This window comes from Panthera onca, chromosome C1 (genome assembly GCF_046562875.1).
Source record: "Panthera onca isolate mPanOnc1 chromosome C1, mPanOnc1 haplotype 2, whole genome shotgun sequence".
Taxonomy (NCBI): Eukaryota; Metazoa; Chordata; class Mammalia; order Carnivora; family Felidae; genus Panthera; species Panthera onca.
In genome coordinates this window covers 182,933,406-182,959,754 of record NC_138346.1, presented here as the reverse complement: position 1 = coordinate 182,959,754, position 26,349 = coordinate 182,933,406, and the positions used below count along the sequence as shown (strand labels likewise).

The 26,349-nt window shown below is 42.9% G+C and overlaps 1 protein-coding gene and 1 long non-coding RNA gene across 9 annotated transcripts in view; one reads left to right on the top strand and one right to left on the bottom strand.

Annotated features, from left to right (window-relative positions):
• LOC132670999 (BEN domain-containing protein 5) overlaps window positions 1–26,349 on the bottom strand; it is a 1,465,258-nt gene that overhangs the window by 276,043 nt on the left and 1,162,866 nt on the right. The window lies entirely within an intron of this gene.
• Window positions 4,614–6,488, top strand: LOC132671009 (uncharacterized). Its single transcript, XR_009606947.3, has 3 exons — window positions 4,614–4,688; window positions 6,039–6,129; window positions 6,309–6,488. It is a non-coding gene; the product is annotated as an uncharacterized LOC132671009 (long non-coding RNA).

Sequence of the window (26,349 nt, the reverse complement as noted above, 5' to 3'; positions counted from 1 at the left end):
AGAGGTGATACCTGAGCAAGATTCAGAGTGAGCATACTCCTTCAAAAAGATTACTTGGATTCATTTCCAAAGGTGAATTTGGGTTATTGCTTTTTGTGATTGTGACTGTAATTGCAGAACAATACATTCTTGCCTGGTGTCACACAGAGCTATTAGGACATGAAGGGTAGAAGAGTGGTGTGGTAGACTCCCTGGTTTGGGGGCCCTAAAATGTATTTCCAAACACTCAGTGGAATTTCCCCAACCAAGGATAACATCATCACTTTCCAAGACTTCATAGCCTGGCAGAAAGTCTGCAGGTCGCATGAGAGGACAACGAGCGCTCTCTCTGGCTATATTCAGGACCCGGTGAGGTAATGTAAAAGGACAGTGGCCTGGGATGCAGGCTGCTCTGCCACCACTGACTTGCTGTGTGACACAGTATAGGTCCATGAACCACACTAAACCTCAGTTGCCTCCTTCATCCAGTGGGGACAATATTACCTCGCCTGGTCACTAAATGGTAGCTACTGGTCCCAGGTCTCTCATTTCCAAGCTATATGTCCCTCTCTCTCAGCCTATTTCCCCATCTGTGAACAAGGCAGAATGGTGAGGCTGTGTGCAGGGAAAGAATGAGAGAATATTCTCCAAGGGCTGTTTAGCTTTGACATCCCATGCATAAAACAACAGCCAGATTGGACTGTTGCTTAATTCTATCCAAACTGCCAGATAGGCATTTGAATAAGTAATCTAATATATACATTTTTATTCTATTCAATATTCAGGTCGTCTCCTGGCTGGAATGAGTATTCAGAATGATGATTGCTTCGAAACATACCATTCCAAATACGAATGAGGATATTTTTGCAATATTCAGTTCAACAAGGATAGGGAGGTATGAGATTAGGTTCTGCAAATAATCACACATTTCACATCTTGGATGCCTATACACATACTTACTACATGTCTTTCTTCATAACCTTGGAAATGCAAATCCCTGTACTCTTAGAGGCTTCAGCAACCCTCCTGTGCTGTCAATTCCCATGTGAATACAGTAGAGCAAGGCAAAAAGACGTGACCTTTCACCTGGTGTTTGTTTGAGGCTCTGCTACAACATCCTCCCCATCCAATAAGCTGTGATCTGGTCCCCTCATGCTCCAGCAGGGACAGAGAGCTCACTACTTCTCAAAGCATCCAATCCCACCCATGGGCACCTTTGACTTGGGGAAATAGTCTCTCTAGTTGAGAAATCTGCCTACTTCTGGTGTTCCTACATCGATCCTTGTTCTGCCCTCAGATATTCTTGCAGAGATTGAAGGCAATGACACTATTCCTTTCACCAAGTCAGCCTTTTCCTGAACTGAATCCCTACTCCCTCCAACCAGAAAACTACTCTTCCTTTGTCCCCAGCACAAGACTCTATAGGGATGAGCCTAAGGACACCAAGAGCAAAGGTGAGCTCAAGATGTCCTGGTGAATTCCTTTTTGTCTGGCTTCCCACACCATTGAGTAAGAGAGAATGAAGCTTTTAAAGTAACAGGGAAAAGTAGCTGATTCTGAGGAATCTTTTGCCAAGGATTTTCAGGAAACAGAAAACATTGGGGTGCCAGGGTGGCTCAGTTGGTTAAGCATCTGACTTCGGCTCAGGTTATGATCACACAATTCGTGAGTTCGAGTCCCACATCGGGCTCTGTGCTGACAGCTCAGAGCCTGGAGCCTGCTTTGGATTCTATGTCTCCCTCTGCTTGTTCTCCGCCCTTCCCCTGCTTGTTCTCTCTCTCTCTCAAAAATAAACAGAAAGAAAGAAAGAAAGAAAGAAAGAAAGAAAGAAAGAAAGAAAGAAAGAAAGAAAAAGGAAACACCACTGGGGAAGGAAGATCTTGGATTACAGCATGAGTGTTACCCAGAAACTGTTTGCAACCAGCATGGCACCCACCTCAGAAGGTGTGTGTATGCAGGTGTGTGAAGTACAAGTGCTTACACAGTAAGCACCTACTCATCTACTCAGCTGTGCCCTGGTAGGGTCAGTACAGACAGAATAAGTTGCTCACTTGGGCAACTGTCACATGTCTTCAAGATTCACTCAGTCATCACCTCTTCTGGGCAGCAGTCCCTGACAAGCCCTCTTAACCTTAACCAACCCTGCACCCCCATGAAGCTTTCTGCACTTTCCTCTATATTGTCCAGTTCTCTGCCGGTCTGTCCTCTTGGACAGTGGTACCTTCTTGAGGATGCTGACTGTGTCTGATTCGCCTTTGTCTCCCTGGGCCTGGCAAGGCATCGGTGCTTCATACATGTTGATTGCAGGAATGCTGTGTGGAAAGGTGTCTTAATCCTATTCCGGGGTTCTTACCACTGTCTCTGCTGCCGTGTTTCTCTTTCCTTACTTATAAGAGGCTAACGTGATACAAATTAAATAGAGTATAATCCTCACAAGATGTGGACATCTGTAGAGGGAATCACTTGGATAAGCTCATGGTATCCACGCTTCTGAAAGTGCACCAGCCTTTCTGTGAGAGGTGGAAGTTGGGGTGGATAGTGCTATTTCTCTATCCTTCGTCTACCCTGAGCTGACTGTTCCCAGCCCTGATCTGCTGTCCTCCCCTGCCTGGCCCCTCTGGAGCAGCCATTCCTCTGGAGTTGACACTCACATTTTCCTTCTTTTCTGCCAAGTCACAGCTTTTGGATGCGCCCTATGCAGATGTGTAGAATTCTTGCACACATCTGCATATCAGAGGGGCAGGGAAAGTTGCTTGGCAAGAGGCCCTGGCTCAGCAGGAGTGCTCTGCTGGCAAGCCTCAGTTGTGAAAGGATCTCTCTCTGTGCTGTTCTTGGCCAAGGAACTCAGCCAGAGACTGGGCTGGTCAGGACTGGGCTTTGCCCTACCCAGGGAAGACCGCAATATGGTGCATTTCTGGGGGCACAGGAAATTGCAACATCTTAGTCTCCCCTGAGGAGATTAAGAAAATGAGTGGACAAGTCTTAGGGCAGAGAATGGGTGTCTCAGGCAATGGCACAAAAAGAAGGAAAATGCATTCATTTAGCTATTGATTTAATAAGAACAGCTCAACGACCCCATTTGTAGAGGGTCTGCTTTGTGCCAAGCAGTACAAGACAGTGAGTTATTAAATATGGGGGTCTGCTTCCATCTGAGACCTGCCACTTTCAAGGTCTGAGACCTGGGGTAAGTCCTTTAACCTGTTTTGGTATCAGTTTATACATCTGTAAAATGCAATGATAACTGTACCTGCTGCAAAAGGTTGAGGGGAGGATTAGATAAGATAAACTCAACAAAGCACTTAACAGAGCATGCGATACGTGTTTAGTAAACATCAGCTCTTTTTGAGTACTTTGTTTACTTTACATCTACTATGTGTCAGTCATCATACTGGGTACCCTAAATATTTTGTCATATTTATTTCCCACAGTAAACCTCCAAGACAGGTATTATTACCCCTGACCTGCAATCAACTAAACTGAGGCCTGGAGATGTTAAGATACTCCTGAAGGTCACACACCACATGAAAGGGCTGACAGATTTAACTTTCAAGGCCATGGGAAGCCAGATGCAAATGTCACTCAGGAGGCAGGGCCAGAGTTGGAGAGTCCCAGGGAAAGAAGGCCTAAGCCTGTATATGGGCCAGGGTAGCAGAGGAAATCAGATTCTTGTCCAGAGTGGTTGGCAGCACAGCTGGAAATAATGTGCTGAATGTCAAATCTGATGGGTGAAGCAGAAGAAGAACAAGGAGAATGAATGGTGTGGATGGCAATCAGCAAAGGCAAGAAACAAGACAATATAGGTTCCTGGGAGGAGGGGAAGGCCATGGCCAGTGAGTCACGATAGAGGAGAGTGAGTGTGCCAGAGCTGGCTGGCCTGGGTTAGGCACTTTCCCTCCCTGGACCTGTAGAAAGGGGTAATAATTCTTAGGTCCCAGGGCTGAGGTAAGGACTAAATGAAGCACTGCACAGAAAGCTCTTTTCATAATGTTTGGAACCTGTGAAGTGTTTAACAAAGGATCTGGAAAAAAATATCCAGACTAGTATTTGGAGAATACATTTCAGAAAGAGTAAGAGAGGTCATTTTATTCATCCTTTAACAGTGAGGGTCCCAGCTTCAGTCTATTGTGAAGGATGGTTGGGGCCAGCTCTTGCAGAGGTCTGATCAAGGAAGATCCTTGGAGGCCTACATCAGCACAAAGGGGACATGTGCTAGCCCTGCTTTAGGGAAGGAGGAGGGTGACAGTGGGGTATATGACTGGTGGACCTGTGACTGAGTCCCAGGAAGAAAGGGTTGCAGGTAGAAGCTGTTTCTAAAAGGGCTACAGAGCTAGGAATATAGAGAGGGGGAAATGAACATTTTCCCAATTTTTGGACTGAAAAGCCTGCAGTTTCAGTTGCTATAGTATTTCTTGTCCCGGAAGCTTGATATAAGCAGGAAATACCTTTGGTTGGTCATCAGATTTCTCCTGGTGGGTGTTGGGACTGACGAGGGTGGAGCACTCTCAATTACAGGAAGTAGGAAGTAGGGAACCTCATGGGCGGGGCTGAGCAGGAAAGAAGCAACACGGTAGATGGCATGTAAAGTGGAATGCATCCTTTGTGAGTTATGTGTGATGTCACTTTGAGACTTCCAGAAATAACTAAGCAAGACTTTGAAGGAGCCTGGAGTCCTGCATTGGCAGGAAGGGGCATAAGCCAGCAAATCACAGGTGAATACCATAAATGGGACCCCATTTGTGCCCACAGGCTGAGGTGGTCTGGGGACACATCATTACACACTTCACTCATAACCCAAATAGTTCCTAGGGGTCTGAGGTCATCTCTGAAGATAGGTATGCTTATATTTCTTTTATGTATTTCTTCCCTTACTTCTAACATCTTGATGGCTAATAAGTCTTCTTGTTGTAACCTTGCAATATCCCCCAAATTCACTTCCTCCCTATTTCTCCAACTTCATTCTCAGTGCATGAGGAATAGGGCCCACTTTTCAGTGATTGAGGGTGGTGGTAAGAGCTAATCTATGCCTATTATTATGTTAAATGCAGGAAATATAAGAAGCAATAGAGCACAGACTTTTTCCTTAAAGATTTATGAGCTGATTTCAACCATTCATCTGAAGACTCCTCAAAATTGTCAAAAACTGAATGAGTTCACTCACTCATTCATTTAATCAATGAACAAACATTCTCTGGGCACTCTGCCAGGATTGGTGCTAGCAGCTGGGGACACATGGCCCTTGGGTCCTAAGGCCTTAAGATCCTTATGATCTAGGGAGACAAATACACAATAAAGGGCTGTGCAGTTAAGCTGCACTGTTGACAGTGGCCAAGCTGAAAGAACAATGGAGATCATTTCTATGAATAGACATTCCTTAGGTCATTTGCCCAATAATTTCCTTTCCTCATCCTCTCCCTTGGAAGATGTGTCTGAATAATATGGGTAAGGGAGAGGGCCACTGGGGAGGCAGTGTGGAGTAAGGGAAGGAGCACAGGCCATGCAGCTAGATAGTCGTGGGTTTCAGTACCCAGATCTGCCATTTGTTAGTTTTCTGAACTTAGTCATTCACCTCTCTAAGTTTCGATTTTTTCATGTGTAAAAAGGGCATAATTTACATAAAGCATCTAGAATAGTCCTGGGTACATAATAGGTACTCAGTAAATGGAAGCCATTTTTATTTTATCCCAAATTTCAGGTTGTTAGTGTCAACAAATAAATGAACTTTACTATGATGAGCTATTGAAATTTTACAGTTTATCTGCCGACGGCTTAGCCCAACCTATACTGACCAACACAAATGGCTTAGATATGGCCTTGTCATGTTCACCCATCTAAGGCAACCAGTTGAGATCTGCTTACTCAGTTCATTTTATTTGTTTCTCTTTTAAATTCCAAGTCTTTAATTTGACCTTTGGAGGATTCTAGTTGGCAAAAGGTCCAAGTTTTCCCACAGGCTGACTGTCTGCTGTGCTTGGGCCCAGTCCCTACATATGGACTGGGACTATAATACTTGAAACTGATCCTTCAAGGAGGCCCTCTCTTTCCCTCCCCCTTTTCCTCAGCTCTCTGTAAAGCATCAAGAATAAACAAGAGCACATGTGGCAGGAGCATTCCTCTCTCTATGGCTGTGTTCCAACAGATGGGACACAAGAGGTAACCCTCTGGAGCCCTGATTATCAGCAGACTGGGGATAGGCAATGGGGGATAGAGATGGTGGGTAGATGGAGGAATGCTCAAGTTATTCAGGTCAAAACTGTCTGTGCTATGGAGTCCAAGAGCTGAGAGGGGCTTCTAAGACCACTTGACACTGACACATAATTGTTCTGTGACAGATTGGGGAAGAGAGGCATCTAGAGGTATCTACAGCCACCAGCCCTCTAGTGACAAAGTGAGAACCTCAGACTCAAGTCTCCAACATTCCAGTCTGTGCCTTCTTCATGTTCCTGGGCAGCTTTGTTCAAGCATCTATAATGGCTTCCTATTTCTAACTGTACCAAATTAAAATGTTCTTGTCTGGCACTTAGGGTCTATGAGATCTGATCCTCACTGTACCTTTCTAGCTTTCTTTCAAACTCAACAGACAACTTGGACTGGTACTTCCTGATCTTGAAAATTTGATCCAAATTTTCCTCTATGTTGTTTAAATCCCCCTTTTCTCTGGTTTCTGTTCTGGGATCCCTGGTTCTTACTAAGTGTCTTCTTGGTTCTGTCCTGTCCTGACCACTTTGGTCTCTGGCTGAGGATCAGCCTTCTTCATTACAATGCCATTTGGAGGCTCATTTAGAAGGGCACATTATGCTGTGTCAGATGAGGCAGCTGGGGAGTGGGTGGGACCTGATGTTAGAGACTTCTACTAGCAGAGTTGACTCAGCAGTGTCCAGGGCATGGCTATCTCTGACACCTGAGAACAGATGCCAAGAAGGTCTGAAATGAAAGACAAGGAGCCTTCAGCAAAGGCTAATATATGAGAGATGATCTGGAAGCTCAGGCAGGAAGGTAAACTGAGGGAAGTCTGTCTGGAAGTGAGGGTAGCATGGGCAAGGAAAGTGGTGAGAGGCTATTATCTGAAGCTCAGTCAGAAAATAAGTGTGGGTCCTCTTGTGTTGCTGGGACCTTGTAGGAGAGGAATTGCTTTTGAGGGCATTAAAATGGAGAGATGTTTCAAAAGGATGAGTTAGGACAGAAGAGGGGTTTCCCAAGGCTAAGAGTTGCCCAGAGGAAGCTACAAAGTGGAGTCAGGGATGGGAATGTACATGATACCATGGGGGAAGAGGTTGGGTGTGATTTTAGAATGAATAGCAATTTTGGTGGCTATAGGCTATAATGAACAGAAGTAAGAGGTAGGTTAGGAGGTTCATCTTAATTTACAATAAGGACTCTGGATCAGACATTCCTTTTTATTTCCTCCCTCCTGGGTAATACTACACTGGACCAGACATATTCATCATTTCTCAATTTATTCATTCATCAAACACTCCCTGCTCTGTGCCAGATCTTGGGTTAGAAACCGGGGAAACAAAGTGAATCATACACATTCTCTGCCATCAAGGATTTTGTTTCTTGGGAAAAAACATTCACATAAACTCAAAAATAATATGGAGTGGTAAGTACTGTGAGAGGCAGAAGCCAAGGGGCAGTGGAAGCAGAGAGGAGGAACCTGACCCAGCCTGGAGGCAGAGTAGGGATAGGAGGATAAAAGCTTCCAGAAGAAGGTAATGTCAGCTGAGGGATAAAGAGAATTAGATATGTAAAGAAGAGATAGTGTCAGATTGTTGTAGAGAGACACAGGCAGGCTTGGGAGATGACCTGGCAGAAAACCAAACTAAAATAAAAATAAAAACAAAAACCCCTCAGTTCACAAGCAGAGTTCAGTGATGATAAGACTGAGCAGATAGTTCTCAGATGTCTAGATCAACAAGCACATGGCATTGGGAAGATCTGGACTCTTGGCTGTGGTTCAAGAGAAGAGAGAAGAGATTCTAGGACCCAAAGAAGAGATTCTAGGCCCCATTTAAAGGGAGCCAAGGTTTGATGGCAGAAGCTTCTTATATTATCTCATTTACTCTTTACCAGATTCACAATCTGGTTTCCAGGGTTTGGGACCAAAACTCCAGTTAAGAATAAGATTCTGTTTTACTTCTGATGGGTCAGACTTTGTGTATTTCCCTCCCTTGGAGGCTTGGTGGGAAGGAATGACTGATCATGGAGCAGAACTGGGAGAGAAAGGTGTGTCCTAGCACTAGAGTTACTACCCTTCCTTGTGAGGACTTCTTTGCTCCTTTCCCTCTGGGTCTAACAGGGACACTGTGGGCAGCTTTTTCTAGAAGCCAAGCTCAGGGCACTAAAGGAATCAGAGGAGGACTTTCTTTCTAGAAAACTTGAGCCTCACAAGCTTGGGATAAAAGAACTCACACTTCAGTTCAGTTCATCTCAGGAGAGTTCTGCACTGAGATTTGGAGCCAAAGTCCCAGGTAAGAATACCTAACTTGTCCTTCGTTATGAATATATTTCCTCAGGGAGAGTTGGCTGTGATGAGGTTGGACATGTATATTTTGAGTCCCCTGGGGAAATGCTACCATAATATTATCTCAGCAACACCTTCAGCAATATTGTTGTCTATTAGTGTCCACCAAAGACTGATTATCTCCAGTTCCCTGCCAACCTCCTCCTTGGGACTTAGAATCTCTTAGCTCTTCTCTTGAACCCCAGCTAAGAGTCTAGACTTTCTTGATGCCATTTGTGTCCTAGTATGGATAACTAAGAACTACCTGCTTGATTTTTCTTCATCACTGAGATCTGCCAGTTTGCTGCTCTTATTGGGGCTCCAGATGCAGAACACTTTAATGATGATGGTGATTTCCCAAACAGCCAGGTAGAGAGTACTTGACCTCTTGTTTGATCACATTCCTCCTTTCCCTTTTCCTCCACTCCTGAAAAGACTGTGAGCTGAGTCAAAGACAGTTGACCAGGGTGGGTGAATTACCAAGGTAACAGCAATAATGGCCATTTGTAGAGCACTGTGGCATACTAGAAAAAACGTCAACTGGAGTCAAACAGAATAAATTTTGAATCTGTGCTTGGCTACTTACAAGCTGAGTGGCTTTCAACAAGTCACTTCACCCTCCTCAGACTCAGTTTCCACATTTGTAAAGGTAAGGGTAGTAATTCTACCAGATAAGACCTTTGCGAGAATAAATTGTATTTAATTCCTTAAGGGCTGAGTCCATAGCTATATTCTTCCTTGTACCCTCAGTAATTACAGAGCAGCTGGCATACAATAGGTGAATAATAAGTGATAGCAGTTATTAATATTTATTTGAGAAAGAATATATTCTGAACAGCCAGGTAAATCAATAAAGGGGAGGAAAAAAAAGGAAAGAATCATCTTGTTGTTCACTGTATGGACCTAGAAATCACAGAGGCAGATGGGTTAAGAGTTCAAGGCGGTTCTAATTACAACACTAATATTATTAGCTGTTAATCATCTGCCTGTTGCTATCATCTCTGCTCAGAGTCAGATATGCCCTTTCTTTCTTTCTTTAAAGCAAATACTGGTTCTCTAAGACATCTTTAATATAATTAATATATTTCATTACCTCTGTTCTGGCATTAGCTGCTCAAACTAAATAAAACATGGGTAGGTTTCAGCCACTCAATTGAAGAGTGTGGTGTGTGTATATGGTGGGGAGGGAGAGAGAAAGAAAGAGACAGAGAGAATAAGAAACAGAATGAGAGGGAGGGAGAGAGAGAGAGAGAAAGGGAGAGAGAATGTGGTCAGTTCTGTTGGTTTATGGAATTTGCTATGTTAAATGCTTTGGCAGGGTAGCAGTGGTTGGGTACTGGGGAGTTTGTGTATAAGTTAAGCAATGGGGGTAACCTTTGAAAGAGTTGCTTTTTGGGTGGCCAGGTGAAATTTGAAGTGCCTTGGCCAAATCTGAGACCACCCCTTTGTGGCTGAACAACCAGATTTCACTCTGCCAAGTCAATCTTAAAAAAGAGCTTAAATAGAACTGTGGAGGGGCCTGAACTTCACATTCAGGCCTTTGTGGGAATGAGATAATGATTTTTGCTCTGTTGCATGAGGTGTAATAGTGTCTTAAGTATCTTTTAACCATATGACCACCCAGGTAGGAAACTGCAGAGAAGGCAATGTGTTCCACCTTTGCTAGGCTGTTACTCCAAGGTTTAGGGATCAGCATTCATTTCCCTAGTGGGTTCTGAGAGCTGGTCCTTCTAATCAATAAGCATGAAACCTCCGGCACTTTTGGACTTTTGCACCGTGGAAGATGTTTCTTCATGCATGCGTGCATTCATTCTACAAATATTTGAACACCAACTATATGCCTAACAGAGAGATTAATAAAATATGGTTGTCAGTAAAGAGCCTACAGTCTAATGAAAGAAAAAGACATTGTAATATAGCGTGATACTTGCCAAGATGGAGGTTTAGGCAAATCCTGCTACAGGAATACAGATGTGCCTAATATGCCCGGGAAAGGAGGGGCTCAGGGAATGCCCTCAGAGGTCCTAAGGATGAAGAGGAATTAACCAGACCAGCAGGTGTGAGGGAAATCATTTGAGGCAGTGGGACCAGCATATGCAAAAGCCTGGAAATGAGAGAGAACTTGATCTATTCTAAGAATTACAAATGCTTGGGAATAGTTTGAGCACAGAGAGAAAACTGAGTGGCAGATAGAAAAACTGAGGCTGGAAAGGTATATGCCCAAGTGCTTTCTTGGTAGCCAGCGACTAGCATCCCTCCTCACCTCGCCCTCAACATATATGTGACATTTTGAATGCCACTTTTTCCTGCCTCTAAGGTTTCTTGGTCACCTGGGATAGTGCTCTGTTAAGTTTAGGAGCTCTCAACCTGTCCACTTAAAGGGAATTTATTTGACTTGACCAACTTCCAGAATCAAATGAAATAGTGGATATAAAGAACTCAAAGTATTCCAATCACTCCATAGAATCAGACCTGGTTTATTACCCATATTTGCCATTTAGGGCTATGTGAACTTGGGAAGGTTAACTTCCCTGAACTTCAGTTTCTTCATTTATCAAATGAGTATGAATATTGAGAGTATTCAACAAAATAATTTGCTATCATTCTATTTGTAAACTGAAGCGTGCTGCCTCAGTGAAAGGGTCTATTAGTAATAATTAAGATTCATCTCTAATTCACCACGACCCCTATTCCACTTATGCATATATCTGGATCAAGTTCTTCTCTTTCCTACACTGCTCAGCTTGGGCTCTCCCACCAGCTGTGGTCAGCTAGAATCCCAGCTGACCAAACTGACTGGCTCTCTGCTGCCCCCACCTGTCTAGAGCCAGGATCCCACCAGAGTCTAGGACCAGAAGCCCAGCTTGGGGTTGTTTGGGCCTCCCTTTCACATTCCTGATAGGGCAGGAACAGAGAGGACAGCACCCAGGTGCCAACCTCAGCCCATAATCCTTTCCAGTGTGTGTTTATGTGTATTTGAAGAGGCACCTGTGAGATGTAGGCCCATTTTGGGTGGGTAGCAGGCAAGAGGCCAAGACATTCCTTTTCTGTCCAGAGCCTAGGTGACTTCTTGAGCACCTGACAGTCTACAGCTACACCAGGAATGTTCCAGAGATTAGGCCAAATTCATATCTGAGAGGCAGATTTGGAAGGACATCATCCTTCTTCAGAAGCAAATGATTTCACCAGCTCCATCTTCCAGCTGTGCAAATTGGTTAATTACAAGGGCTGTAATTTGCAATCAATATTATCTCCTTGGCATCTACTTCACTGAAGGCAAATATTTATGGCCACATTTGAGAAAGGGCACATTGTCTTAATCAGGGGACATAAACTGAACACTGGGATAAGTGACTCTTTCAGCACTGATGTCAGTTTTTGCTTTTTTCTCTAAGATTTGGGGGAGAAAACACAGGCAGATCCTAGATCAAGGCTCTGATTTTCACTGGATAAAAAAACCACAGGCACCGATCCCAAGGAACACATTCTAAACACAGAGAAATGTTTTATGCACAAAGATGTCTGTCATAGAATTTTTTAAAATATAATGGTGAAAAACAGTAACTTAAATATTCAATAGGAAGGTGTAAATAAGTTGTTATGCATTCACTTAATGAAATTTTATCCAGCCATTGTGAATAATGGTAATAAAGGGGTGCTTGGGAAGCTCCGCTGGTTGAGCAACTGAGTCTTAATTTCGGCTCAGGTCATGATCCCAAGATTGTGGGATCAAGCCCCGTGTCAGGCTCTGTGTTGAACATGGAACCTACTTGAGATGCTCTCTCTCTCCTTCTGCTCCTCTCCCCCACTCACACTACCTCTCTAAAAAAAAAAAAAAAAAGAAGAAGAAGAAGAATGGTAATAAAGAACTACATTATGATGTTAAAACAAGCAAACAAACAAAAAGGACAAGAAACAAAATGAGGTAGGTGTTCAACATCTTCTTAAGACTATGCACAGAAAAAAAGCCTCGAAGGAAATACATCAGTATGGCAGTGGTGGTAGTCCTTGAGCATGTCACCTATTTTTTCTTACATATTTTTTGAATGAACATATGTTAATTTTATAATTAAAAAATCATTTTAAAAGGCAAGCAGAGGAATGGTTGATCATACTGGCAACTTCACGAAGTCACTGTATTCCACATCCTGGAGTGAGGAAGCCAACTTCCATTGTGGAAATATATTTTCACTTGGTCAGGACATAAGTATGATGACTCCATATGGCAGGCCCCACTACCAAATGCTTATCTTTGCCTTCAAGCCTTCATGAAATAACTGGGAAAGGTCAGCCTTCCTACTATGTCAAAGAGCTTAATATGGAGTGCTAGGGGAGCATACAGCAGGCTCCTAAATCAGCCTGAATGGTCTGTGAGGACTTCCTGGAGGTGTTAACATTCAAAATAGATTCTGTAGGATATGGAGGCAGAGAAACAGAGAAAGAACATTTGAAACAAAGAAAACAGGTTAAAAAAGGTATGTGACAGAACCCGTTTGGGGAATGGTACTTCATTGTGGTCGAAATGCTGGGTGCACAGGAAAAGAGTAATATAAAGGGTCCTCAGGCCAGATTCTGAAGGGCCTTGGATGCCAATATAAATCAGCCCTTCTCTAAGAAAGGATGGAGAGATGAGGGTTTATCCTGAGGGCAATAAGGAGCCATTAAAAGAGTTAAGCAGGGACAGGAATTGGTCTGAACTGTGCACCAAGAATGTCTCTCTGGCTGCATTATGAACATGGGAACACATGTGGAGGATAGATTTGTGGGGGACAGAGGTAGAGATTGAAGGTAGAGAGACCAATGTGGGGACTACAGAAGTAGTTCTGGTTAAAGATATAAAAGTGTGAGCCAAGGAATGCTAGACTTACAAGAGCTCTTAGAAATCTTCTAGTCTCATGCCTGCATCTGACATTGAAAAAAAAAAGCATGTTTTTGGATGAGTTTAACATTTCAATCAATAGACCAAGTAAAGCAGATTGTTTTCCCTAATGTGGGTGGGCCTTATCTAATCATTTGAAGGTCTAAATAGAACAAAAGGCTGACTCCTTCCACCCCTACCTCCCAAATAAGAGAGAACTCTTCCTGCTTGACTGCCTTTGAGTTGGGACATCAGTTTTTTCCTGCCTTTAGACTCTGATATTGGCTTTTCCTGGGTCTTGAGCCTGCCTGCCCTACCTACCTTTGGACCAGAATTACACCATCAGCTCTCCTGGGTCTGCAACTTCCCAACTGAAGATCTTGGCACTTGTCAGTCTACATAATCACATGAGCGAGTTCCTTATAACAAATATCTCCAATGATAGATAGATAGATAGATAGATAGATAGATACATAATAGATAGATATAGATAGATCTATTGGTATTGTTCTGTTCTTGTAATTAGACTCCTATTAATACAGCCTATGATCAAACTGATCCTTCTGGCATCCATATTACCTCACTGGCACCAGATTAACCCGACCAGTGGCAATTCCCTTATTGTCTATACCAGCTCTTCTGGTATCAGAATTTCCAAGATTCTAGAGGGACAAAGTTTTGGTTTCTGAATACATTTAATTATTCACTACATGGTTATCCATTAGTAGAGCAAAGGTTTCCTTCTTTCTGATAGCATGTTTTTTAAGTAGGCACAGTCGGGAGACAAGTCCTAAGAAGCAATTTTGCTTTCTCATCATTGTCTATCACCTCTGGTTCCCTCTGTTATGTCCAGCCCTGCTCAGTAGGCTAGAACACAGTGCCAAATAATTAACCAACTTGCCCTGCTAAGTAAGCCAGCCCTACCTGAAGACAAGCACACATTCAGAGGTTGGCTAGACTGTGGCACCAGGGCAAAGGTCAGCTGGGGCAGACTGAAGTCTCTGCTGATCAAAGGTACAGATCATTGCCAATCACCTTCCCTGGTTCTGTCCTTCTCCACTCCCCAAGTCCTCTGCTTAGAATGTACTTCCCTTTTCTTGTCTGCCTGATGCCCAGCTCCAATGCTTCCTATTCTAGATAGAGCTTCCTGCTCCCTCCTTTTTGTTCATGCAGCACCCTGAACACATTTCTATCCAAGCATGACTATTACATTTCTTCACTTCTCCTTTTCTTCCTTTGGATTTTGTCTAGGTCAAGAATCAAAACTGATTCTTCTGTATCTCAGTGCCCAGCACAAAATATGAAACAGAAGACGCACCAAAGTGTATAAAATGCATGAATGAATAATTGAATGAATGAATAAGTGATTAATAATTTGAATTTCAGTTCTGCTTATTTCATCTCTGAATCAAGGCACCACTGTTAGGCCTTAATTTTGGCATCTATAGAATGGGACTGTTTGCTTTACAGAATTTTTACAAAGGATACATGAAAGAAAGGGGATGGTGGGACTGTGCAGTCACTTAGAAAAGTTGTGTGTATGCAGGGGAGCATACCTGTCAGCCACTGGGGTAGTTAGGTACCTTCTCCTGAGATGTGTCAAGTCTGTAAGCCCTCCAATCTTTCTTTCTTCCTGCTCTCCTATTTTTACTGAAAACTCAGTGTATGTCAGGCACTGGGGATACAATGGCAGGAAAGCCAAACCTATTTTCTGCTTTTAAGGGCTCACAGTGAGGGTGTCAGATATAAAATGGCAATCACAATCAATCATGCCAAGAGCTAGGGCCCAAAAAACATAGGGGCTGGGTGAAGGGCATTCACCATAGCCCACATGGTCAGAGCAGACTTCCCTTAGGATGACTTAACCTCCCATAAATAGGAGTTGGTTAACTGAAGATCGAGGATAGACCCGTTTGGAAGAGTAGAAATGAGAGAGAATGGAAGATGCTGGGAAGCTCACAGTGTAAAGTATTAGGTGAGGTGAAGTGTTAAAAGAGGAGATGATGAGTGGGTATCTGTTAAAATATAACACTGGAGGAGCAGACAGGGGCCAATCACATAGGGCTCTATTAGCTGTGGTGAGGTATTGGCCTTTACCTATAGGTCAGTGGGGTTGGGGAATGAATCTCACATGAGGCTGAGTTACCTTAGGGAGCAATATGCCCACAATTGCCCCCTAAAGAAGTGAAGCAGGAATCCCATCAGAAGGAAACAGCTACTGGGGGGAGGCTCTGGACTTGCCATCTTTGGGGTAAAAGCTAAAGGCTGGGGAGCCCAGCCTAGAGATGAGAAGACTCTGTGGTCAGCCAGGTTGCTGTCTTCACGTGTGAGGGGCTTCTGGTGGAGAGGAAGTAAATGTGTGTTGTGTGCTCCAACACTGCTAGGACGAGTGGCTGTGACTGGCTGGCTTGGAGTCTCAGCCCTGCCAATTACTACCTCTGTAAATCTGGCAACTGGCTTAACCTCAGAGAGCCTCAGTTTCCTCATGTATAAGATGAGAACTGTAATGCTGACTTCAGCACAGTGCTGTAAGGATTTAATGTGAAGATGCACATCAAGTGTCCTGCACATGTTTGGCACGTGGGAGATGAACATGTGAGGCGCCTCATGACTCTAAACATAAATACTGTGATCGGGTGAGAAGCACGTTGGCAGGGGGAACGCAGAGGGAGGAGGGAAACAAAAATACTTTCAGCTTCGAACACAAAAACAATTCCGTTTGCTTCCTATTTTGGGAATTGCTGCGGAGGCCAGGAGGGAAGGAAGGATCCCATTTTAGTGCAACCCGCCTTCTCACTGGGGCTGTGACTTCCAGTACTCCAACCTGCTTCTCGAATCAGCTTTATGAAAGATTTGGTTGCTGAACTGACCCAAGGGGCATCAGAGATTTCCTTCAAGGATCGGCTTAAATATCCTGCTTCAGAAAAGCCCTCCCTGATGACGGAACCCATCCAGGATCTCCTGGTGGATTATCTTATTATAGCACATATTTTTCTCTTATTATAGATTGGCCTTATATACTTGTGTGATTGTTCAATGCCTTTCTCATCGCCCAGGGAGGCAGAGGCAGTTTATGAGCTCTCTATTGTATTCTCGGTATCTGGAGCAGTACCTGACACACAGTAGGCACTTTATTTACTGATGGACTAAAGGAAGAAGTACATGAATAAATGAACAAGCAGGAACCAAGGGGACAGGGAATTTTTGGCAGAGAAAACCATGAGCCAAGGCACACATGTGGTAAAATGCATTATCTATGCAAGTGGCAGGTGATAAGCTGAGTATGTCTAAGAGATAAAGATGGAAAAGTCTTTTGGGGCAGAGTGTTTTGCTAAGGACAATGAGCTGTCTCCAGTGGGTGACAGGGAGACCCTGAAGGTACAAAAGCAGGAAGTCTCTGTGCTGGTGACATAGTAAGGGAGAGATTAGACAGGCTCCTTCCCTGCTTCTGGAGTCTGTGACTTGGTCCTCTGTTCTGTTCAGGACCTTTGTTTTGGATTTCAAAGCCCTTTATCCTTCTCCAACCATTGTCCATGATTTAATTCTCCACCATTGCCCATGATTTAATTTGATAGAGCTTTTATGACAGATCCTTTACTGCATTTAAGACCCAACTTTCAGGAACAACTCCTTCCTCACAGTCCCAGATAATGAGAGTTCCTGTCATTCCCTAGATAACCCTTTTTTGCACAACCATGATCTTAACTTGCTCTGGGCCAGCCTCTGTTCCCATCATCCTACTCTCTCATTCTGTAAAATGGGATTGGTGGAAATTGTATCTATTCTCTCAGGGTTGGTAGGAGAATCAAACATGATAAAGGGTGTGAAAGTTTGCTGAATTGCACAGCACGGTCAAAGCCACATGCCATCACCATTTAGGACTGAAGCTGGTGCTCTAACATACATTAGCAAAACAGAAATCTGGGCTCCAATACCAGTCCACCACCCCAACTCCTACCAAAAGCAAATTTGTGATGAGAGACATAGGCTTCATTCAGTGAGACTCCATAGTCCAAGGATCAGATTAACTGGCTAAGAAATTTCTAGAAACAGTCCCATAGCTGGAGAAAGAAGACATCAAGCAAAAGGAGACCAGGGACTTGAAGGTTGTAAATCTCTCTACCTAACAGGCTGAATAAAGGTCTAGGCAGGAGAAGAATAACTTACAACTCAAGCTTTGTCTTGCTCCTCTGAATTGTTTCCCTCTCTTGCTGCCAGAAAATAATGTATTTGAGCCCAACCTTCTGAACCCTAAAAGATTCCACAAATACTGAGGTTTTCTGGTCCAGAGGAGGCCCTCAAGGATCCAGTCTCCAATGTCTTCCCCACCCTCACCTTCCACTGCATAACTTCATACTCTCTCCTATTCCTATCACCCAGAGTCAAGGCGCACTGGACCCTTTACCCATCCCCACCTATGCCCTCTACTCTTTCACTTCCAGGCCTCTGCACATGATGTTACCACTGCCTGACGCTTTCTCCATTCTCCACCAATCAAGTCTTGGTTGTGCTTCAAGGTCTTCATCAAATGCTATTTCTTCTCTGAAACTTATTTTGATTTCTTAGGTGAAACTAATCCCTCTCTTTTTATTGCTTCCAGAAGACATTATTATATTGTACTTTTATTTGGTAGAAAGTCTGTTGTATTTGAATTTTAGTAGGCAGTTTCTATGTCCTCCTCCATTATATTGTATCCCTGTAACTAGTGCCTAGCACTAGTCTTCATAAAGCTGAGGAGCTTGGTAAATACATGTTGAAGCAAATGAAAGAGAGGTAAGGAGGGAATCAGTTTTTATTATGTATCAAATAGCATGTTAAAAACTTTGTAGATATTGACTCTTCTAATCCTGGCTTTCTCCAGCTTCCCAGGCTATGGGCCTTCAAACACAGTCAGCATCCCTTGTCTATGCTGCAGAAATGCCCTTAAAGCCCAATGGAGTGAAAGCTCTGGTATCTTATCTTTATATTCTCTGCTACCCTCCATTCTGCTCTCTGCTCTGGCTTTGGATTGCCTGACTCCATGTCCTGGCTCTTGATAACTGCCCCATGCAGTTATCAACTTCAACTTGAACTAATAATCTTCTCTTGAGTAACCATGATATACAGGTATGCTGTTCTACACTCTTCCCATTTGGGAAGCCCTCCTAGGTGCAGATGCAGGGAGGGGATAGTCTTAGCTGCACAGAATCACAACAGCTGGGAAATATTCTAGAGGCTAAGAGTTGAGACAAATCTCATATGGGGGGTAATCCCTTTATGAATGGAGCCACAAGGTGCTCCAATTTGGCCAATGCTTTGGCCAAAGCATCAGACAGTAGAAGAGAGAAACCAGAGCAGCCCCCCATCCACATGGAGATGTCTTTAGAAGTGGCTGTGTCACCTCCATGGCTCTAAGTTCTGCTGGCCATGTGGCCACGATTCTAGCTTTCACTGGGTAACCAGTACCGCTTCCCTCCCTTTGACACTCCAGGCTAGGGTGGGAGTGTCTTACTGCTGTTGCTAACCTCTGAGTTTGTTCTCCATTCTCTGTTTGATTTCTCAGCTGATACTTATTCCTTGCATTCAATCCTCTTTGTTTTAAATATTTGGAGTGGTTTCTTTTTCTTGGTTATACACTTACTAATACACCCAGATTTAAAGAAAATGAAACAAAATGGCCATCTTGCATAAGAATTAACTTATAATTAGCTAAAACTATAAGCTGGTTAACTCTGCAATAGTAGTGGTCACTAGCGATAGGGTATGCCTTAGGTGCTTCCCAGACTGCCATTTACAACCTACTCTCCGGCTTCAGTTAGGGCTCTACTCTCTTCTTTTCCTCTCATATTTGAGTGGTAAGAAAATGAAAATAATTGCAGGGGTAACCTTAAATCTGTTCTACCTGATACAAACAAGTAAATCATTCATAAGCCTTAGTGTTTCTACTATTGTTAGTCACACTTGTGTGTGTGTGTGTGTGTGTGTGTGTGTGTGTGTGTGTGTCTAGTGTGTCTATGTGTGACATCTCAGAAGCACTGCTCTTTGCGATGATGCCTTACAAAATAAAGGGCTGTTGGGACAGAAGAGATCTTTAGTGTTGGCTAAGTGTGAGTTGGAACCAGAACACCCAAGTCTAATATGGGCCCAGTAACAGACCTCTCCTTTTGGGATTTTTGTACTTGCCACCATCAACATCATCATCATCATCATCATCATCATCATCATCATAGCAAACAGTCATGAGCACCTGTTATACCCCAGGCATTGTGGTCTTCATGTTGTCATATGAACTCAGTAAGCCATCATAACTACCTTATGAGGAAATTGAGTCGCAAAGAAATTAAAGAACTTGCCCAAGATCACATGCGTAGAATGAATGGGCAGAGTTTGGATGTGATCCCAAGCAGTCTGGCTCCAGAATTAGAGTCTATGCTGTTAGCCACAGTGCCTTAGTGCCTCTCTACAGAGCAGGCTTATCTATAGTGGCCCAGTCATTGTATCATGGCTTCTGTTCCTCCCCTCTCAGACTCTTTTCCCAAAGCATCACATTTCTCCCTCCCCCACCCACACTCTTGGGTCAAGAATGTGCACATTTCATAATCACTCCATTGAAAAAGTACAGGTTCTGCTCTATGGGGTAAAAGAGGGGATCAAAGGCTCTGTCTCATACAATTCCTTTTTACCCTTGGATATAACCTGTCAGAGAGAAGCTGGAATGCCCCTCAAGGGAAGAGTTTGAGGAACAGAAAATAGGTATTTGGAAGGATTTGTCTTTCCAGGAGTTAAATCAGTTTAGAATGGAAGGGATAAGAAAAAAAATAAACACCCACAAAAATGATTTTCTGCTTTTTTTTAAGTTAAAATTATGGAAATTGTTTCTGACAGAAAATTGCTCCTAATTAATTTCTTGGCTCTGCTGGGAAAATGTACTGTTCTGTTGATTTCTAAATTCCACCAGCTTAATTATCAAAAGACATTTTTTTTCCCTAAAACTATTAACATGTGGGTTTGCAATTGGGGGTTTGTCAGCAAAGTGTGAAGGGCAAGAGAAGAGTGGGGAGACAGGGGTTGTATGGGCAACAGAAGACCTAGGAACCCAACTCAAGGCCTAGACCCCACATTTCAAAGTCCAGGAGAAGATTATGTCCCCAGGAAAAGAAGTCTAAATGGTGCAGGCAGATTCATAAGGCAGGGAGTGCCCGGGTATGGAGTTGGAGGAGTTGAACTTAAATTCCATCTCTATTACTTTAGACAAACAGTTGAGCCTTTGTGAGCCTCAGTCATTTTTGTAAAATGGGACTAGTATAATGTTAACATTTATAGAACTCTTGCTATGTGTCAGTCAGTACCCTAAGCTTTTATGCTTATTAACATGATTAACGTGTGATTCTTCCCCAGCACCCTATGAAACAATTATTGCAACTCTCTCCATTTTACAGGTGAGAAAACAGGAACAGGGGAGCCATGCAAATTGCCTTACGTTTCACATGTGATGAGGGGCAGAGGCCATAAAAGACCACTATAGAGAAAAAAAAAAAGCCTCATTCATAACTATTAGTTAACTTGTCTGCCTTCCTCATTAGACTGAGAGCATCTCAAGGTCAGGGGATCATTTCCTAATTGATTTTGCATCCATAATGCAGATAATGTCTGATAAGTAAATAAATGAATTAGTAAATAGTTTAGATGCTCAATTAAATACTGGAAGAATTTAAACCTGGAATCAGTTAATTTGGTGCAGTTCAAGAAAAAAATATTCAATTTCAGTCACTTAGCAGATGTTTGCTAATCACTGTAGTAATCAATGAATAACCTTGGGCACTCAGAAATTTTGCTTTTAGGGACTGATCCTAAGAAAATACTGGATAATTGCATAAAGATAGATGAACAAGGATGTTCATCACAGCATTCATTCATGCAACAAATATTTGTTGAGAGCCTACTGCGTACCAAGCATTGTTTTAGGCACTCTCATTGAACAAGGCAACCCAAACCCTGCCTTCGTGCAAATCATAAGCTTGTGGGGCAGACAAAAACCAAATGGATATATGATGTGAGGTAGTGATAAGAGCTAAGAACTAAAATGAAGCAGGGTAGGGAAAGGCACTAATCTTTTGGTTTGGGACTCAGCAAAAGTGTCTCTGAGGAGGGGCAATTTGAGTACAGATGTTAATGACATGAAGGAGTGAGCTATAGAAATGACTGGTGTAGAGCAAAAGTATAGTTTATAAACTAGTCTTCTTTGTGACCTCAGGCAAGTCACCTCAGCCCTCTAGCATTCTGAGCTGGTGCAGAGCAAATTCCCTCTCCTCCATTCTCTCACCTGTGTTCCAGGAGCTCTACCCTCCCCCTGGGGCCCAGAACTAAGACAAGTGTTATCTGAGAGAGCCTCCCTTTACCAAAATATTTTGCAAAATCCCAAGTGTTACACAAATGTAAATGAATCCTACTTATCTGCTGGAGCCCAGCTCAACTATTACTTCTTCTTTGAAGCCTTTCCTTACTTTGTCAGGGAAGATGTTTTTGAGGTCCCTTTCATACTTTTTACATACCTTTGCTGTAGCATTTAGTTTTTTACAGGGACTGATTTTTTTAAACTTTTTTTTTTTTAAGTTTTTTTTAACGTTTATTTATTTTTGAGACAGAGAGAGACAGAGCATGAACGGGGGGAGGGACAGAGAGAGAGGGAGACACAGAATCGGAAGCAGGCTCTAGGCTCTGAGCCGTCAGCCCAGAGCCCGATGCGGGGCTCGAACTCATGGACCGCGAGATCGTGACCTGAGCTGAAGTCGGACGCTTAACCGACTGAGCCACCCAGGCACCCCTGATTTTTTAAACTTTTGAGGCAAGGAAAATGTCTCATCTGTTTCTGAATCACAGCCCTTAACTCCGTGCCTGGCACATGGTAGTGCTTAATATGGAATAGCTAAATTGACTTGAAAGGAATTTGGGGATTGCACAAAATTTTAACATGACTTAGGTATGGCTCTTAGTTACATGCAAATCTATTTTCTTATACATAGTAGGCATACAAGAAAAACTCACTGAATGGATAAACCTATGCAGTAAAAAGTAGTTTATTTTTGGTGAGTGAAGATTACCTCATTCCTGCAAGGAAATCCTTGTTTTGACGATAGTCAGATATAGTAATAGATGGATGCAGAGTGGGGACAAGTGGAGAGATGTGATAAGTATTCATATTTGCTACAGCTTTACTATATGGCAGGCAATGTGTTGGGCAGACCATGAGTCATTATCTTACTTGATCCTCAGACAAATTGTGAAGGTGGTTATCATACTCATAAATGAAGAAAAATGCTTTAGAGAAATTAAGACATTACTTGCATGTGCAAAGTAAAAGGGAAGCAGTAGCACCAAGAAGTGAGGAGTGTTTGATAGTAATCCTTGTTCTCCTGAGCCCTTGTTATGGCAGGTGGTCAAGGAGAGACTGTAAAAGGCTTCAAGAGAGCTGTGGAAGATGCTGGGTTTTTCTCTCCTATAGCTGTATCAGCTCATTGGCTCTTGTGTGAGGAGATGGTTGCTGTTTTTAGAAGGTGCTCACAGACCCACAGTCACACAAGAAACGTTTTGGTGCTTTAGCAAGTTGAAGGATCTGCAGCATGTATTCTGTACAGTCCAGACTCTATCTCAGGTAATAACAGAACTTTCCCAGTTTGCCATACTTGTTCTGCTTTGATGGTACCAAGTACTTCTCTTTTATGTTGTTGCCAACAAGCTTCCTCTACTAGACTGTAAGCATTTTGAGATCAAGGGTTTGGTATTCCCACCTCTCATGTCCCTAGCCCAGAACCTGGCATAAAGAAGACCTTAAATTATTGTAAATAAAAGGAACAAGAATGTGATAGTTCATTTTGTATATCAATTTATTGGGCCACGGGGTGCCCAGATATTTGGCTAAACATTATTTCTGAGTATGTCTGTGAGGATGTTTCTGGATGAGGTTATCACTTGAATAGGTAAACTGACGTCCCCAGTGAGGGTGGACATCATCTAGTCTGTTGAGGGTTAATAGAACAAAAAGTTTCAGTGAAGAGAAAATTTTCTCTCTCTATCCTTGACTGCTGAGCTGGGACATTGGTCCTCCACCAGTGTGGGACTTATGCCATCTGTTCTCCTGGTTCTTAGGCCTTCTAACTCAGACTGTAACTATACTATGGGTTTTCTTGAGTCTCCAGCTTGCTGCCTGCAGACTCCATAATCACATGAGCCAATCACTTAAAATAAATAGCTTTTGAGTGTGTGTGTGTGTGTGTGTGTGTGTGTGTGTGTACCCCACTCCACACATACACATACAGAGTCAGTCAGTTTTGTTCTCTGGAGAACCCTAATACAAATATTTTGGTACTGAGAAGTGAGCTCATGGTGTAGCAAATACCTTAAAATGTGAAGGCAGCTTTAGAAGTGGGTAATGGGTAGATGCCAGAAGAATTTTGGGGTATACACTAGAAATATGGACATTACTGGAGATTTTGGCAAGGTCTCAGACAGAAATGAAGAAGACATTGTTAGGAACTGGAGAAAAGGTGGTCCTCTAATAAAATGGCAAAGAACTTGGCTAAACTGTGTTCTAGTCTTTCGTGGGAGGTAGAACCTGTATGCAATGAAATTGGATGCTTAGTTGAGGAGATTTCTAAGCAAAGTATTGAAAAAGTAGCCTGTTCCTCTTGACTGCTTATAATAAAACATGAGAGAGATGAGTTGAAGAAGAGATTATTAAGCAAAAAAGAATCATACGTTAAAGATTTGGAAAAATCTCAGTCTGTTCATATTAACAAAAAGTAAGAAAGTGTTTTTGGAAGAAAGCACAAAGGATATAGCTGGACTATCACTTAATAAAGAGATCATGGGTACAACTCATAAACTTACTCAGTCACTCAAAAGAAGCCAGGAAAACAAATGGCATTGTATCAGCAGAAACACTAACAGTTGAGACAAAAGGAGACAGAGAAAGTGGGATGGAATGAAGGAAGGGTGACAGACTTCTTGGGATTCTATAAAATGGAACCATAGAGCTCTTTGGCTGTGAATGTGCTTTATTCCTCAAGAAAAGAGAAGAAGAACACCGAAAGGAGATTCAGAGATCATCAGGCTGTCATTTCCACTGGAGGTCTAGGGGACAGAGATAGTTCCTCCTCAGTTTAAAAGGGTGAGCTCACCTTTCCAGTTTTGGCAGGCTGGGATGCCCCTACCCAGTACCTTGGGTGCAGGGCCCTCAAGGAGAGCCATGGAGGCGGGGCATAGTGGAGCCAAAGGAGTGGGGTTGTCATGGGAATGACATTGTCACCCTAGTGGGCCTGAAGAACACAGCACTGAACCAAAGAGGATTATTGCCAAGCCTTAGCATCTAATGGAGTTTGCTTTGCTAAGTATTGGATTTACTTAGGATTTGTCACTTCTTTCTTCTTTCCAATTTCTCCCCTTTGCAATGGGAATATCTATCCTAGGCCTATCTCACCACTGTATTTTGACAGCACATAACTTTTCTGGTGTCATGGGTTCACAGCTGGAGAGGAATTTTGCCTCAGGATAGATCATACCTTGAGTTTCACTCATATCTGGGTTAGATAAGATTTAAATGAGACTTTAGACTTTATTTACACTTAAAAAAATTTTTTTTTTGATGTTTTATTTATTTTTAAGACAGAGAGAGACAGAGCATGAGTGGGGATAGAGCAGAGAGAGAGGGAGACACAGAATCCAAAACAGGCTCCAGGCTCTGAGCTGTCAGCACAGAGCCTGACGCTGGGCTCAAACTCACGAACTGTGAGATCATGACCTGGGCCAAAGTCTGACACTCAACCGACTGAGCCACCTGGTCACCCCTATTTACACTTTAAAGTTGAGGCTGGGATGAGTTAATTCTTTGGGCCTACTAGGATGGAATGAATGTATTTTGCATTTAGAAAGACATGAACTTGGTGGGGGTAGGATTGGCAAAGGCAGAATACTACGGACTAAATGTTTGTCCACCCAAAGTCATATGTTGAAGCCCTACGGCTTAATTTGATGGTATTTGGAGGTGGGATCTTGGGATCTTTGGGAGGTAATTAGATATAGATGAGATCATGAGGGTGGGGTCTCCAAGACTAGATTAGTGTCATTGTAAGAGGAAGAAGGGAGAACCAGAGTGTGCTCTCTCTTTCTCTCTGCCATGTGAAGACAGAGAGAAGGTGGCTACCTGCAAATCAGGAGCAGGGCCCATATCAGGAACTGAATTTGTGGGCACCTTGATCTTTGTCTTCTTAGCCTCCAGAACTATGAGAAATAAATGTCTGCTATTTAAGACACCCAGTCTATGGTATTTTGTTACAGCAGCCTGAGTACGTTAACACAGATTTGGGAAACTTCTCACTTTCAGTTAGAGTTTGGGTTGAAAATAAAATACTGTTGAACTTTGTCATCCTTGAATGATACTTTCACAAAGCCCTTAATTCCTTGTTTGGTGAGAGTTGCTGTAAATTTAGATTCCAGAGTGACTAAGTTTTCTCCAGAACCAGAATGGTGGTGGTCACTGGCCTGGGTCACCAGCTTTGTCATATGTTCTCGTAATCAGGCTTTGCTGTGATGGAGTTTTCAAATAAATGCCTTATCCTAATAAAAAGTGGCCACCTATCATTGACTTCAGGGTTCCTCTTTGAATGGTGAATCATGAATGTGTTAAACACTCAAATGCTTTGAATCTGAAAAGAGTTTCTCAGAAATGTAGGCTTGGAAGCCCTGTTCTAGTGTACTAAAAGAATTTAAGAGTATGACCCCATTCTGTGAGGTTTGGGATGATGGAGCCAATCTGCCATAACCAAGTGCCTCTTAGAACCCCCATCAGAGGCAGAATGCTGAGATTTATCCATTATTCAATAGATTAAGCACCTTTCGAGTGCCTGAGATGATGACAGATGTTAAGACCTAATGGTCAGCAAAAGCAGACATGGGCTCTGCCCTCATGGAACTTACAGGCTATTGGGAGAGACAGCTGTTCTTCAAATAATCACACAAATATGGGCATAACTGCAAT